Source organism: Momordica charantia, assembly GCF_013281855.1.
Source record: "Momordica charantia cultivar OHB3-1 chromosome 7 unlocalized genomic scaffold, Mcharantia_2.0 BLBB01000007.1, whole genome shotgun sequence".
In the NCBI taxonomy this organism is placed as follows: domain Eukaryota; kingdom Viridiplantae; phylum Streptophyta; class Magnoliopsida; order Cucurbitales; family Cucurbitaceae; genus Momordica; species Momordica charantia.
Window position 1 is genome coordinate 12,592,653 of NW_028275165.1, and position 16,273 is coordinate 12,608,925.

At 36.3% G+C, this 16,273-nt stretch overlaps 1 long non-coding RNA gene across 3 annotated transcripts; it reads right to left on the bottom strand.

Moving 5' to 3' along the window:
- Positions 1–6,030: 6,030 nt before the first annotated feature.
- Positions 6,031–15,746, bottom strand: LOC148210390 (uncharacterized). 3 transcript variants are annotated; one of them, XR_015792354.1, is made up of 5 exons: positions 10,040–15,745; positions 6,901–7,068; positions 6,566–6,638; positions 6,371–6,466; positions 6,048–6,291 (listed from the first exon to the last, which is right to left on the bottom strand). It is a non-coding gene; the product is annotated as an uncharacterized LOC148210390 (long non-coding RNA). The 3 variants fall into 3 exon arrangements; XR_015792353.1 differs by having other exon boundaries at positions 6,045–6,291; positions 6,566–7,068; positions 10,040–15,746; XR_015792355.1 differs by lacking the exon at positions 6,371–6,466 and having other exon boundaries at positions 6,031–6,291; positions 6,566–7,068; positions 10,040–15,746.
- Between the last annotated feature and the right edge of the window lie 527 nt (positions 15,747–16,273).

Here is a 16,273-nt window from a genome sequence, read left to right on the forward strand (position 1 = left end):
CTGACCGCTTCTACTTTCGCTAGGTCGACGACAATACCCTCCCTAGTGATATGTGACCAAGGAAAGCCATTTTATCCAACTAAAACTTGCATTTCGAGAACGTCGAATACAAACTGTTTCCCTCAAGGCGGTAAGGACCTATTGCAGATGCCCTTCGTGCTGCTCTACTGTCTTGAAGTAGATCAAAATGTCGTCGATAAACACAATCACAAACAGGTACAAAAATTCCATAAAACCTCATTCATGAGGTCCATGAATGCCGCAGGGGCATTAGTGAGTCCAAAAGACATTACAGTAAACTCAAAATGTCCATACCTGGTCTTAAAGGTTGTCCTCGGTATGTTGGCGTCCTTAATTCTCAACTGGTGGTATCTCGATCGCAAGTCTATTTTCGAGAACACCCTTGCTCATTTTAGTTGGTCAAAGTGGTCAACGATGCGAGGGAGGGCGTACCTATTCTTTGTCGTCACCTTGTTTAACTCTCGGTAGTCAACACAAAGTTTCATAGATCCGTCTTTCTTTTTCACTAAAAGCACTGGAGCACCCCAAAGAGACACACTCGGACTAATGAAGCCCTTGTCTAAAAGCTCTTCTAGTTGTGCCTTAAGCTTCTTAAGTTCCACTAGAGCCAAACGATACGGTGCCTTCGAAATGGGGACTGTCCCGGGTAATAAGTCGATGCAAAAGTCCAGTTCGCAGACAGGAGGTAGCCCAGGAGATCTTTATGGAACACATCTAGGAACTCTTTGACCACGTGAACGGAGTCGATACTTGGTGTAATCTTACTAGTGTCGACGACACTTGCTAAATAACCTCAAGCACCACGCTGTAAGAGATGCCTTGCCTTCAACGCTGAGACTGCCCCTGGAACTCCACCCGTAACTCCTTTAAACGTGAAGCTCTGACCAGAAGGTAGTTGGAAGAAGACTTCCCTTTTCGAGTAATTAATGTTGGCTTGGTTGGTAGCTAGCCAATCCATGCCCAATATAATGTCAAAATCCTGCATGTCCTGTAGAATCAAACTTGCCTCCAGGGTCTGATTGTCGAAGGATAACTCGTCTACTCTCACTACTTGACTAGCAGTGAAATAAGAAGGAAGCCCTCATGAATATATATATGCGCGCAGTCACACGATCCAGGCCGTACACATGTCCCCTGCAGATGGCCCAGATCGTCTCCTAAACGACGATTAAGTGCTCGAGATCGTATCGAAGGTCGCACTGGACGTGAAACCCCTAGGCGGCTATTGAATGCTCCTATCGAGGCGATCGATTGGTCCACGTCACCCATATCAGCTAGGGGGCAGGATGGAGAGCAGGACGACCACTTTCCCATCAACGTCTCTTAGACGAGTGACCCGTCAACCCCCCTGAAAGGGGGCCAATGTTGGAGGAGAGAATCGCTGACCACCGACTAGGTGGAGTCAGCCCAACAAGGTCGACCTAACAGGTCAGTCGCAGTCACTTGAGAGGGAAAGAAAGTCGTCAGATCTCGCCAACCATAATCGGGAATGGACCGATCAATAGCAGGGACCGAAGGTCACTAGGGAGAGCCCTTGTAACGCCCCGAGTCCCTCAAGTTAGTTAGTCTTGAATCGGGAGATTTTCCATTTAAATTTCAAAGTGAATGTTAATTGAATTTATCGATATTTATCGGGCTCTAACAATCCAATTAAATTAATATTAACCGAGCTTGGTATGTTGGGTCTTGTGTTGAGGGAATGGACTCCTCCTTCTACTTACGGAGGAGTATGACGATGGTCACCCACGAGTCCTTCACCTATGGTCCTCGCTCGTCAGGTCTCCTCCGTCCCATCACCATGGTCACCCACGAGTCATTCACCTGAAACAATCATTGTAGAGGGGGGGGGGGATGAGTATATAAAATAAACTTCATAAGTAGCCCTCACCAAGCACACACAAACATCATGCTCATAACCATAAAGGAAACATACATCGTCATGCTCTACCTAGTCGGTGGAGTCCATTCCCTCAACACAAGACCCAACATACCAAGCTCGGTTAATATTAATTTAATTGGATTGTTAGAGCCCGATAAATATCGATAAATTCAATTAACATTCACTTTAAAATTTAAATGAAAAATCTCCCGATTCGAGACTAACTAACCTGAGGAACTCGGGGCGTTACAGCCCTGCACTAGCAGAACAATACCCCGATGGGACAACTATCTGCCCATTTCAACTGCTATAAATATACCACTTCACCATGAGCCTAGGTATGAAAATATGTTTGATACTGATCTATTGAGCTTGAACTCTATACTAACTTGGGCGTTGGAGTGGCTTACCTCCTTGCAGGTGCCCCAGAAATCGCTGTAAGTGCTGTCGGCCGATCTCCCAGGTCGTCATCCGTGTCTTGGAAGATTTTTGCATCAACAGTAAGGTTGGTTCATAAATTCTACTTTAAGTTGAACTGAAGCCAACCCATTAATTAAAAAAACAAAAAATAAAATAAAATAAAAGAAAATACGATTTTACTTGGAGACTATATCAAACTATATAATAATATCTTGGCACTATTTATTTTACCAGCTTTATAGATTAAATGTTGGTCAGTTTTAATCTCATATTTTCACAAGTGACTATTAAGATTCATATGTAGGATCGAATGGCAAACACAAAATGGACTAAATAGGGTTGTTTACCACTTTTTTCAAAAGTAAAATTTATTCAAGGTAATGAACAATTATGGAATCAATAATAGAACATTAACAATGAAGATGAAATATTGAACAAAATATTTAAGTAAACCTATATGCAAACTACCAAGATTTAAAGTAGATAAGTACCGAGATTTAAACGAGAGAAGAGAAGAGAGTGGTTACACCGATAATTTTTATAGTGGTTCGGAAATTCCTACCCCACTCTCCAAGACTCCTTCGGTATTTTACTGTAGTGGCCCTCTTACGAGTGAAAACCAAACTGATCGACCTTCGTTTTGTCCTAGGCTAAAGAGAAACCAAGATCCTTTTTACTGGTTCAGGATCCAAACAATTTACTTTTCTCTTAACCCAAGGTGTACCCACACCTTAATACAAAACTCAATTTGAAAATAAAGAATTCAAAAACACAAGTGGATTACACAAAATTTTGCACAAAAGTAATGGCTAAAAAGTCACACTCTAACGAATCTCTCACAAAAAGATAAAGAAGTTATGTCTAGGAGAGAATGAAAATTTTGCAAAACTTGAGAGGAGGATTTGAAAACAAGAGATTTAGCTTTGATAGTTGGTGTGTAGAATGGTAGAATTTAGTGGCTTTAAATAAAGTTTCTATGATGAATTTTGGACATTGAATTTAGGACAACAAATGATGAATGATATAGATTAAGAGGTGACGTAAATGAATTAAATGAAAACATAATTATGGTGATTAAGAGAAATTGGTGGAGATTGAGAAATTATTGAGATTGAGAAATTATTGAGATTGAGAGCGATTGAGAGTGATTGAGGAGATTGAGAGTGATTAAGGAGATTGAGAGAAATTGGCAGAAATGGATTTGTTAGAGATTGAAAGTGTCACATGTCATCTTCTCATTTATTCGATTGTTGGATGTCACGTCAGCATAAGTATGTCCTCTTGATGCCACATGTCAACTTCTGAGTGGTCCACTTGTCAATGTCACCCACCACATAGGATTTGTCCACTTGTCCACGTCACTTGCAACGTAAGTTTTTTCTCTTGACTTGTTTTGACCATAACTTTTTTGTTTAAACTTTGATTTGAGTGGTTTGACAACTATTAGTTTTGTCTTTTCAAACTATACGCTGTGGGCACCTTGAAACACGCAAATAGTTAGTTTATACTTGGTTTGTGATCATCAAAATATTTGGTTTGATTGAAGCCATAAAGCTAACAATCTCCCACTTTTTTATGATGACAAACCACTCAAGAAAGTACATTTTCAAAGTGGTTTATTCTCCCCCTTTTGTTATTATAAAAAATAATTGTCATGAAACTCAGCTCCCCCTTCATAAAATAATTATTGCATGGTAGAAAAAAAAAATTCTCCCCCTCAATCAAACATACATATAGAAAAAATCTCTCCCTAAAAAACATGTTCAGACAATTAAATGCGAATGATACCAAGTGTAAGTCTATTCCTACAAAATGCTTATTCATTTAATGGTTTAGTAAGAATATCTGCTACTTGTTTTCAGTGTGAAAATAATTAAGTACAATATTTCCATTTTGCACATGTTCTCTAAGAAAATAATGTCGGATATCTATATGTTTTGTCCTAGAATGCTGAATGAGATTATTGGTTAAAGTAATTGAACTAGTTTTATCACAAAAGATAGGAACATGTTAAAAATTTAAACCAAAATCACGCAATGTTTGTTTCATCGATAAAACCTGAGAGCAATAACTAGCAGCAGCAGTATATTAAGTCTGAGTAGTAGATAATGCAACAGATTTTTGTTTTTTACTAAACCAATACACGAAGAGCTACCTAAAAACTAGCAAGTTCCACTACTACTCTTCTTATTGGTTAAACTACCAGCAAAATCAACATCGGAATAAGCAATTAAATCAAGAGATGTATTCTTAAGATACCATAAACCCAAGTCAACAGTTCTGCAAGTATTTAAAAATTCTTTTAATAGCATGAAAGTGTGATTCTTTAGGACATGATTGAAATGTAGCACACATGCATACACTGAACATAATATCCGGTCTACTCGTAGTTAAGTAAAGCAAGGATCCAATCATACCTCTATCAGCTTTTATATCCACATTTTTACCTTTTTCATCTTTATCAAGCTTTGTGGTAGTGCTCATCGGAGTGTTTGCTATTTTGGCCTTATCAAACTTGAACCTCTTCAGCAGGATCCCTTGTATATTTTTCTTGATTGATGAATATTCCCTCACTAAGTTGTTTGATTTGAAGCCCAAGGAAGAACTTGAGTCACTACAACAAATTCGGCTTTTCATGACGGACATTGCCCGTCATTAACGAGTATCCATGTCGGTCAGTGACCGACATCTATACAAGTGTCCTTGTTTCCTTTCAATGACGGACAGTTTTAATGTCGGGCATTGCCCGCCATGTAAATCTTCTTTTCCATGACGGACATGCCCGTCGTGAAAGGATAACAATGACAGGCGGTGACCGACATCTTTATGAGTGTCCTTGTTTCGTTTAATTTTACATGGCGGTTTTTGCCCATCATTATATGTGCGACATTGTTTGTACGTCATCGTTTGTGCGTGATTATTTGTACGTCATCATTTGAGCGTCATTGTTTGTACGTCATTATATCTACGTCTCGTGCATCATGGAATGACTATATTTCATGACAGACAATGACCGTCATTATTTCATGAATAATTTAATTAAAAAAATAGTTGATTGCCGAGACGTGAATAACCAACTATATATTTCCTTCAGACTTATGATAATATTTCACCTTAGACTCAAAACACACAAATAATAAAAAGTACAAATTTCATCCTGACCTCTCCACTTTAGAATATGTAACACTTTAGAATATATAACTCAATACTAACCCCAACCATATATCTATTTCCCACCTAATCACGCAAACAATATCTCAATATTATTGCAACTCAAAAATTAATATGCAACTAAAACTTAACTATTTCAACACCATATTCGAAAAACTTAACTCAAAAGCTAACCTTTAGATTCAAAAGACAAACAATAAAAAAAGTATAAATTTGAACATGACCTCCCCAGTTTAAAATAGAACTCAAAACTGACCAACCAATATATCTCCTTCCAACTTATTGACACAAAATAATATCTCAATATTATTGAAACTGAAAACATAACATGCAACTAAAACTAATTTCAACATCACGATCTATTCTAAAACTTAACTCAAAAACTAACCTTAAACTCAAAACACTTATTTAAGAGTTGATCAAACAAGTACAAATTTCAACATGACCTCTCTACTTTAGAATAACTCAAAATTAACTTGGAAAGCAATAATATACTACATTCAGCAACAACCAAACACTTCTATATATTAACACCCTTCCACACATAAACAAATGGGACCGCCCATCCCTCCAACAAAACTACATTCAGCATAACAATCCAAAGTTCTATATATTATAAACAAGACCAAGTATTTCAAATCTACTAAGTACTACTACAGAAAGTAACCCGAACAAAATACTTACATCAAATAAACAAAAGTAATGAATCCATAGGTACTAAAAAATCGTCCAACAAATGATGTCCATTCTATTCGAACTTCGTCGATTTCTTCTTGTTTGTAGGCATTTTTTGTATTAAACTAAAAAAAAGAAAGATAATACTGATTAATATAAGGATAAAGCATATATAAACACATAAAGGTATACGATAATACGTACAAGTTCAGTTATGGGAGTATTAGGGTTCCGCACTATTTCTCGTATATAATTTTGCAAATAGTACCCACACTCGATAAAACCTAGTTGATGAGGACACTACATATAGAAAATTTGAAAAATAACATAATTATGAGTTAACAAAAGATTTCAATGCAAATTTGAGCATATTTAAAATGTAATCAAATGCAAATTTACCTTCACAAGTTTCCAAATTGTAGTACTACGACAATGTTGAATAGAGTGTTTGGCTTGCCACATTTTCAATGATCTAAATAACTTGAAACATTAGAATGACATAATTATAAAAATTATAACTATAAGAGTTCAAGACACTTACGTGTTTATGATTCCCTAATAATTTTCTTCAATCTTACTTCCTAGAGAGTCCAATACATAAACACAATTGTCTCGAAGATGTATAACAAACAACTTTAAGTGAAAACTATTAATAACCAACATGATAATATTACCTTCATGGATGGACTAAAGAAACTGTAAATAATTAAAATCAAGTTAAATTGATAGCTTACCCGCGGTTATTTGGGATGAGTACTACTTGTTCCAAGTTACTCATGTCTAACCTATTGACTAGATGTCTAGAACAAGCTTCTTAAGACATAATTTGTAGTACAATGTTGTCAGGGTCAACCACCAAGAACTTCTTATGTGTCTCCTCCTCACATTCATTCCAAAGATACCTAAACATATAATTGTAAAACATTAAACTTCATAGTTAGCGACATTAAGATATGAAATAGATTTAATATACTTACGCGATGCACGTGAGCATACACATATAGCCTATTTAAATCATTTCGTAGTATTGCATGATGTCATCACGTATTAAACCAATGATCTTCTCCATTCCAAATATGTAATCATCGATATTGAATTCAATTACATCCTTGTTGTTCATTGAACGAACGTCATATTGATTTAGGAGTTTAATAGTCATGTGGACATCAATATGTTCAGATGATTGTGTTCTTGGCTTGGATGTTCGAGGAGAAGCAACATTTGACAAACAAAATTACAAACAACATTTAACAAACGAAAAGTTAAAACTTCACTCAAGTTAGAACAAGACATACATTTTTCTCCTCATTTAAAATTACTAGTCGACGAGGCCATGCCACAAAGCTACCAATGGTTTGATTTAATGTCTCTATCTCATCCTTCATAAGAATTGGTATCGTAGCATCTTCGCCCGTGACAATGTCTACCATCACTCTGACGTTGTCCACACCTAATGGCACTCCATGAATTGTTGACTTTTAACGTCATTATCAAATACTATGCCAACTACAACAATGTTCTCCACCGATCCAATATCCATATGAGACAATTTTCCCTTAGAAAATTTAAAAGCAAAATGTTAAATATTAAGCACAAAAAACATAAGTGTCGTGCCCAAAAACAGTAAGTGACAAAACTAAAACAAATTAGTTACCATTGTTGGTTGTTCGTTTGGGATAAAAACTTTAGTAGGTGCATTGACAACTTCCTTCCCTTTCTCATTTTTCTTTGAGACATTACTGACTTTAGTTGTGGATTTTTTTGGTTGTGAGCTCTGAGTCTTCAATTCAGCTTGGTCTTGAGGTTGCAATCCCAAATTTGACTTCCTTTTGGCAACATTAAAATATAGGGATGGTGAAACAAACTCACCTAATGGTTTCTTCAAATTATATAACTTCAACAATGCAGATATTTTGGTAAAGTTCATACAACTTGAATATAATGGTTTCTTCGCATCACTCAGTAGCTCCTCGAAATTTTGTGGATTTTCATCAAAGTAATCATATGCAGCCTCAAACATCCCTATTGTGTCATCAAAGTCGTCATCCTCAACTTCTTCTTGTACACTATCAGACATACTTTCAATGTTTCTCTTAATCGATAGTGATTCACCATGCAAAATCCATGTCTTATAGCTTTAATCGATACCATAAACAAATAAGTGATCTCTTACTACATTCACATTTTGAGACTTTGCATTCCACACACTTTAAACATGGACAACAAATGACATTTGATCTTTTTGAATGTCGTAATCCATTTTCAATAAACATCTCAACCCCTAAACTATACTCGGTTGACATTTTATTTTTTGTCATCCACGACTTATCCATGACTAAATTTATGAAAGTTTAATCTACAAAAAGAAAAAACAATGGTTAAGCTTGTGTACTTTGTCGGGTTCTTAAGAAGTAAAACAAGAATGATTAAGAAACAAATGGTTGATAAGGTGGGGTGTGTAAAGTGGTAGCTAGTAAACATGGAAGGTTATAACAGAAATATAGATGGACCCCACCTGCTTGTACTCTACACTCACCCACAGAAGAAAAAGTGTTTGTTATTATTGTTTTTATTATTATTATTTTAACTTTCAAAGGTATGTAGAAAATGCTGTAAAAAAGGAAAAGAAAAAAAAAAGATCTGATTCGGGTCTTTGATCTTATTTGTTTATTTTTTTCAATGATCAGATGGAAGCTCATCTGCATGCTGATTTGGGTCAGTTTGAAGGGTGAGTGAATATAGATCTGAAAGTAGTATTATTATTGATGGGAGTAGCAAAGTGCACAATAGAATTGAGAAGACAAGAAAGTAGAGACTAAAAGAGGGTGAATGGCGTGTGGAATTAGAATTTTAAAATATGCCAATTGCCATTCCATTTGGCTTCACCTTTTTGTCGACTTTGGTTAAATTCTATGCCCAAGACAAGACAAAATCATTCTATGCCCAAGACAAGACAAAACCAACTGCTTATATGTCTTCTAAATCCACGCATCTTAATTCAATTCACCGAGCAGCAGCAACAACACTTAACCAATTCAAATGATGACTAGGACTACCGATCTAAAATCTACAAGATGAGACAGAGAGTGGGTGAAGGCGTAGGCGGCAGATGATTAGTTTGTCAAGTGGTGATAAAGTGAAATGGCAAGGGACAAACAACATTATTTTCCTCCTTCCCTAAGGTTCTTTAGTTTTTTTCCTCTTCATTTTCCATTTTCCGAATCTTAAAATCCCTCCAACAAACAATATTATCCCCTTCCCTTCCCTTCCCTTCCCTTCTCATCCCATCCCATCTAAACCCACTCCAATTTTTTTTATTTTTTTATTTCATTCGTGCAACAGGGCACAACAGAGAAAGAGAAAAAAAACTAAAGTTATAGATAAAATAACATAAACTCAAACCATAAGAAAATGAGAAATTACCAAACTAGAAGGAGATGAAAAGGAGCTAATACTAGGGAAGAGAAGAGAAGAAGAATGGAATCTTCGATGTTGTGGCCGCTACATAATATATTCGCTCGTCGCCGCCGCCTACCGCCGAATTGAAGCTCACCTCTGCCACAAAATCACTCCTGGACCGTCGCTCGCACTGCCGTTCATGCCTATTCGTTGGCCTTCCCACGTAGTGAAGCTGGGTTCACAACGATGGTAGAGATGGTTTTGGAGTTGAAGCTAGGTTCGCAAAGGGAGGTAGGAGGCAAAAAATTATCGATTGTAAAATTTTGGGTGAAATTTTGAAGTTAGGGTTAATTAAAATCACACATTATCCATGTCGTGCCTGGCCCGCCATTAAAACTAAACTTACAATGGCGGGCTAGACCCGACATAGATACTTAAAAAATATATATATATTAAAATTGGCGCGTTTTTTACCTTGTCCGACATGGTTTCCTCCATGTTTTTCTTGTCCGACATCATTTCCTCCGTGTTTTTCTTGTCCGTCATCATTTCCTCCGTGTTTTTTTTTGTCCGACATTAAAACCAAGATTTGTTGTAGTGAGTTCTCCCATCATGCTCGTCTCAAACTCACTGTGCACACTATTAGAGAATTCTTCATCTAATGAAGTGTCAATGACACAAAAAATAATGTCATCTACATAAATTTGCACTAACAAAATATCATTTTCTTTGGTTTTAATAAAAAGTGTAGTGTCAATAAGTCTCATTTTAAAACCTTGTTCAAGCATAAATTTACTCAAACGGTCATACCAAGCTCTAGGAGCTTGTTTACACCACAAAGAGCTTTCTTTAATTTAATAACATGATTTTGATTTTCAACACTTTCAAAACCAGGAGATTGTTCAACATTTACTTCTTCCATTATAAAACCATTTAAGAAAGCAATTTTAACATCTATTTGATATAAAGTAAAGTTTTTATGATATGCAAATGCAAGCAACATTCTAACTGATTCAAGTCTAACAACAGTAGCAAAACTTTCCTCATGATCTATTCCTTCTTCATTACTATATCCTTGTGGAACTAGCCTACCTTTATTTCTAGCAATATTACCAGACTCATCCATTTTATTTCTAAAGACCCATTAAGTATCAATAGCCTACCTTTATTTCTAACAATATTACCAGACTCATCCATTTTATTTCTAAAGACCCATTTAGTATCAATAACAGGATGATCATTAGGACGTAGGACTAATTCCCAAACGTTATTTCATTCAAACTGATTTAACTCATCTTGCATAGCAATTAACCTGAATTCATCAACTTCAACTTCTTTAAAAGACTTTTGTTTGATTTGAGATACAAATGCAACATTATTTAATGTATTTAAAGAAGATTGAGTTCTTACCTCTTGTGATATATCACCTATAATTAACTCCTTCGGATGGTAAGTTGAGAAACTCCAATCCTTAGGAAGGGTTTCCTCTGTACTTGTTTAGTCTCATTTACTACATCCGAGTTATTATCTTTAAAGTTCAAATTCTCAAAAGGCATTTCTAATTCATCACTAGCTGAAACTTGATTAGTAGTAATATGAGATTTATAAAAAACATCTATTGACTCTTCAACTACAACGGTTCTTTTATTAAAAACTCTATATACTTTATTACATGCTGAATATCCTAAAAATATGCCAAAATCAGTTTTTGACTCAAACTTTCCATGTCTCTTTATTTTTCAAAATAAAACAACTGCAACCAGAAACATTGAAATAACTGATATTAGGAGTTTTTCATTAAAAAGCCCGTAGGGAGGCTGCAATCAAGGCGACACGAGGCCGAGTATGGAACTCACAGTGTGAATATAAAGGAGAACGTGAGAGAGAGAAAAGTATGTTATTTATACTTTGTATATCAAATATATACGCTGGATATTACAGATTCTATTTTGCTCCCACTTATATTCTAAGACTAGAGTATATTACTTAGATAAATCCCGACTAAGTGAAATTAACTAAGTGAATTTTTAGTCGGCCTAATATAACTATAATATTGGTAGTTGTACATAAATGTTTTAGTTCATTAAACATTTTAATAAACCAACGACATTAATTCATGTATGTAAAATATTGACTAATTCAACCCCCAGGTCGATTCCCAGGTAAAGATGTTCCCTTACGATCAGCTTAGGTACCTCAACCTAGATAGAACCTTCCTTAGAAGACCTTATAGACAATATTTTATATTTAGTCTTTTATCATTTCATTTTAAACCTAGTTAAAACAAAATAAAAGACTATCCCCTAATCATATTAGAACCTATAACCTAAGGTCTAATTAATTTTAAACCCGTTTAAAATTAATTAACATAGACCATGTATTTGCATGCAATTCTTTATTATAGATTTTAATTTCGATCTACCACATTTTATAACTCTTATAAAATTTAAGAAATTAAAACTATAATCATGCCTGGTAAGCATACATCAATATAACAATTATATTAATGAAAGTAATGTCATGCTCAATGCAACTTTATTTCCATCTAATTAATACAACACTTATATTAATCCTGAAAATAAGACATGCATTCATACATTATAACATTTATAACTATTGATGCTTGATAATACATACATATCATATATCAAACATTCATATTATGCATGTAACCTATAGTGGGATTTTAAAACTATATGGCATACAATATACAATATGCTTTTAATTAAAATATACATTCATAATGAATAAAATAATTTAAAAAAAACAAAGTTGGACCGGTTTTTGGCACCCTAAGAAAACAAAATAGTGCAAAAAAATAAGAAAACGACTGCAACTGCCCTCGAACCACGAACCGGAGCCACGGAAGCATGCCGAAAAATACCCGGGACAGTGCCTCGGCGCCTATGGGCAGCGCCACGGCACTACTGCAGCAAAAAACCGTATCAGCAGCACCGCGACGCTACAGTGCAGCGCCGTGGCGCTCTGTGTTGTCCCCACAATGCCATGGCGCTGTCTGCGTAGTTTGCTTCATCTTCTTCGCTGTTTTCTGCAACTTTTTGCCCAATCTGACGCCACGAATGACTTTCGAGCTACTCGGACTTACAAAATCAATACAGAAACTCAATGCCCAAAACACCGGGCCTTTACATGATCAAATCAAGAAGGAAAAAGCTATCTAAATGCCAAAAACTGGGAAATTTCCAACCCGCAAACCCATATTTCGAAAATAGGAAAACACCCACCAAGAACACCGATTTTGCTCCCAAAAAATCAAAACATCAACGCATCTCTGATACCAATTGTAGGGATGTGAATCCCGGAGCGGAAGCGACCCATCGTTCATGATTTTTGGGAAACAAAATCAAAATGTTCTAAGATGAAAAATACAGAGGAAAACTAGTTTTTCCTTACCTTTAAAGAACTTTTCTTCAACAATTTCCCCTCGAACACTGGGCCTGATGGCTTTTTGGCGTTCTTCTACCATAAGTACTGGGCATCGTGGGGAATAGAACCATCGACAGTTGCCTTGATATCTTGAACCAGAAGTGCTCCATCCAGGATTGGAATCATACAAATATTGCTCTCATCCCTAAAGTCTAGAGCCGTAGAGAGGTAGCAAACTATGGACCCATGATTTTGTGTAATGTTTCGTACAGAATAATCACCATGGTTCTGGCAAATCTTTAAAAGTTGTACCAGGACATATTATATCAAAGAGCCAGTCAACTTTCATTCCAGGAAGAACTATCGATAATATTATGGTGGGTCATGAGTGCCTTCATTATGTTCGAGGGATGAAACAAGGAAGGACAGGTCGTGCTGCAATAAAGTTAGATATGAGTAAGGCGTATGATCGGGTAGAATGAGTTTATCTGGAGAAACTAATGTTAAAGTTGGGTTTGATGAAAGTTGGGTGTCCCTGGTTATGGAATGTATATCAACAGTTTCCTTCTCTATCCTCATCAATGGAGAAGCCAAAGGTCGCACAATTCCAACAAGGGGTCTGAGACAACGGGATTCATTATCCCCTATCTGTTTTTTATTTGTGGGGAAGGACTCTCTTTTCTTCTTAAGGGCTCACATGATAAAGGGAGGATATCTGGTGTCACCATAAATGGTAACTGCCCAAACATCTACCATCTATTTTTTGCTGATGACAATATGATCTTTTGTAGAGCAAATGCTATTGAATGTGGTTGGCTCAAGTCAATCCTTGGGATCCATGAGGAGGCTTCAGGTTAGAGTGTTAATTTCAACAAATCGGCCATGTGTATGTCCTCTAATGTTCGGGGGGAATGTAAGTCTTATTTGCAGCAAATTCTTAGTGTCAAGGTGGTTAAAGATCTTGGAAATTACTTGGGGATTCCCTCTAGTTTCTCTTGCAGAAAAAGGGAAGCTTTTAGCGTTGTGAAGGAGCAAATCTGGAAGGTTATCCAGGGGTGAAAAGGCAATTTTTTCTCAGCCAGTGGGAAAGAAATTCTAATAAAAAGCATAGTTCAAGCAATTCCTACGTATGCGATGAGTTGCTTCAGGCTTCCAAAGAGTTTTTGTAAAGATGTGGAGCGGATGATCTCTAGATTCTGGTAGGGAACGACGGTCGACAAAAAACGCTTGCACTGGATGAGTTGGGACAAGATGTGCCAGCCTAAGGAGGGGGGTGGTCTGAATTTTAGGGACCTCGAAATCTTCAATCAAGCTCTTTTGGCGAAACAGGTTTGGAGGATGCTCAAAGGGCCCCATCTCCTGGTTTCTAGATTCCTGAACGGCTGCTATTTTCCTGATTCAGATATTTTAACTCATAGCCCTCACTCTTCAATCTCCTATCTGTGGAAAGCTTTTCAATGGGGGAGAGAATTGCTGCTGAAAGGGATCCGAATTCGAGTTGGAAATGGCAGAGGAACTCATGTCAATGATAAGTGGTTGCCGAGAGAAATTACCTTCAAACTCATTTCTCCTTGTTTTGATGGGGCGGATTTGAAAGACTCGGAGTTTATGACGGCCTCTAAACAATGGAATATTAAGAAGTCGAGACAGTTTGTTATAAAAGAAGAAGATGTTGAGATTATTAGAAGAATTCCCTCAAGCTGGACTGAAATTGAGGATGTTTGAGTGTGGCACTGTGATCGTAGAGGGGTGTATTCGATGCAAAGTGGCTATAAATTGGACATGAACTTAAGAGACATTCCTTCTTCTTCGAGTAATCAAAGGAACAGAGAATCGTGAAAGTCCTTGTGGAAACTCAGAATTCCCCCAAAAATTAAATTATTTATCTGGGGGGTGTTCAGAAAGTGTGTGCCTTCGATGGAACTTCTCAATTCGAAATGTATCAGTGCTAATCCAACTCGTGCAGCGTGTGGGAAAAATTCGGAATCTACAGACCATGCTTTATTTCAACGTAAACATGCAAAAGCAATGTGGGATTTAGTCTAACCTCAAGTAAGAATCAACAAGGACCAGAACCGTTCTATGCAAGACAGGCTTCTCTTGCTCTAAGAAGTTCTTTCTACTAAAGAATTTGATATGGTCTGTGTCAGTTGTTGGGCAATTTGGAATGACAAAAACGCATTTAGGACTCAAGATAAAGTACCTCATGTCAAGAGCAGAAGCGACTGGATTCAAGCGTACATGAAGGAAATCGATGGTTGCCGGCAGGTGAAGGACATGGCTGAGACAAATCTCCAACAGCAAAGCTCTCAATCTGGATTCCTCCCCCCTGTGAGTGGGCGAAGTTCAATGTTGATGCAGCGTGTAAACCCACCACCTCCCACGGAGTTATTGGCCGTAATCGTGAGGGGAAAGTTCTTGCGGCGATGGCGAAATGTTTTGATGCACACTTCGAACCGCTGGCAGCGGAGCTATTAGCCATTCGGGAAGGTCTGCATCTTGCTATCTAGTGGAATTTCAAATTTGTGTAGCTGGAATCGGATTGCTCTCAAGCAATCAAGCTAATTTCTGGAAATCAATAGTGTTAGCTGGAAGCAGGTACTTGGATTGAAGACATCCGCCAGCTAGCTTCTGGGTTCTCTCAGATTTCCTTTATGCATGTGAAGAGGGACGGAAACCAGATAGCTCATCAATTGGCATCAAAGGCGTTTGTGGGTGAGCGGCGTCTGGTCTTCCAATTTTCCCATTTGGATCTTAAATAAATCTAGAAGGGAGGTTTGTAATGGTTGGGAGTTTGTCGGCCCGCTTTAGCTTTAATAAAATATTTTCTCAAAAAAAAAAATACATATATATATATATATATATATATATATATATATATTTCATTTTTATTTTTTTTCATATGATTAAAAAATCAAATAATTTATTTAACATGGGTAATTTACTATTAAATATTATTTAAATTCAATATTCAATGAAAAATACATTTTACTTTTAAATAAAATTTCAATATAGCTCATTTGAAAGTTAGTTATTTTTTATAATTTTAATATGATAATAGTAAATTAAATATATATTTTTTAATTTTAATATAAATTAGTCGATAAAAAATGAATATTTTTGTCTTAAAATCACTTATTGAAAATTAAACATATATTTTTGAATTATTGCTATTTAGATAGGTATAAATGAAAAGAATAAGGTTTTCTAATAAGATACCATTTCTGGTCGAGGTCAAGTGCTATTTATGGAATAGAACCAATAATTGTAACTGGCTACAATTATTGATTTCTTCCTATTGTCTTAACACTTGTCTCAACA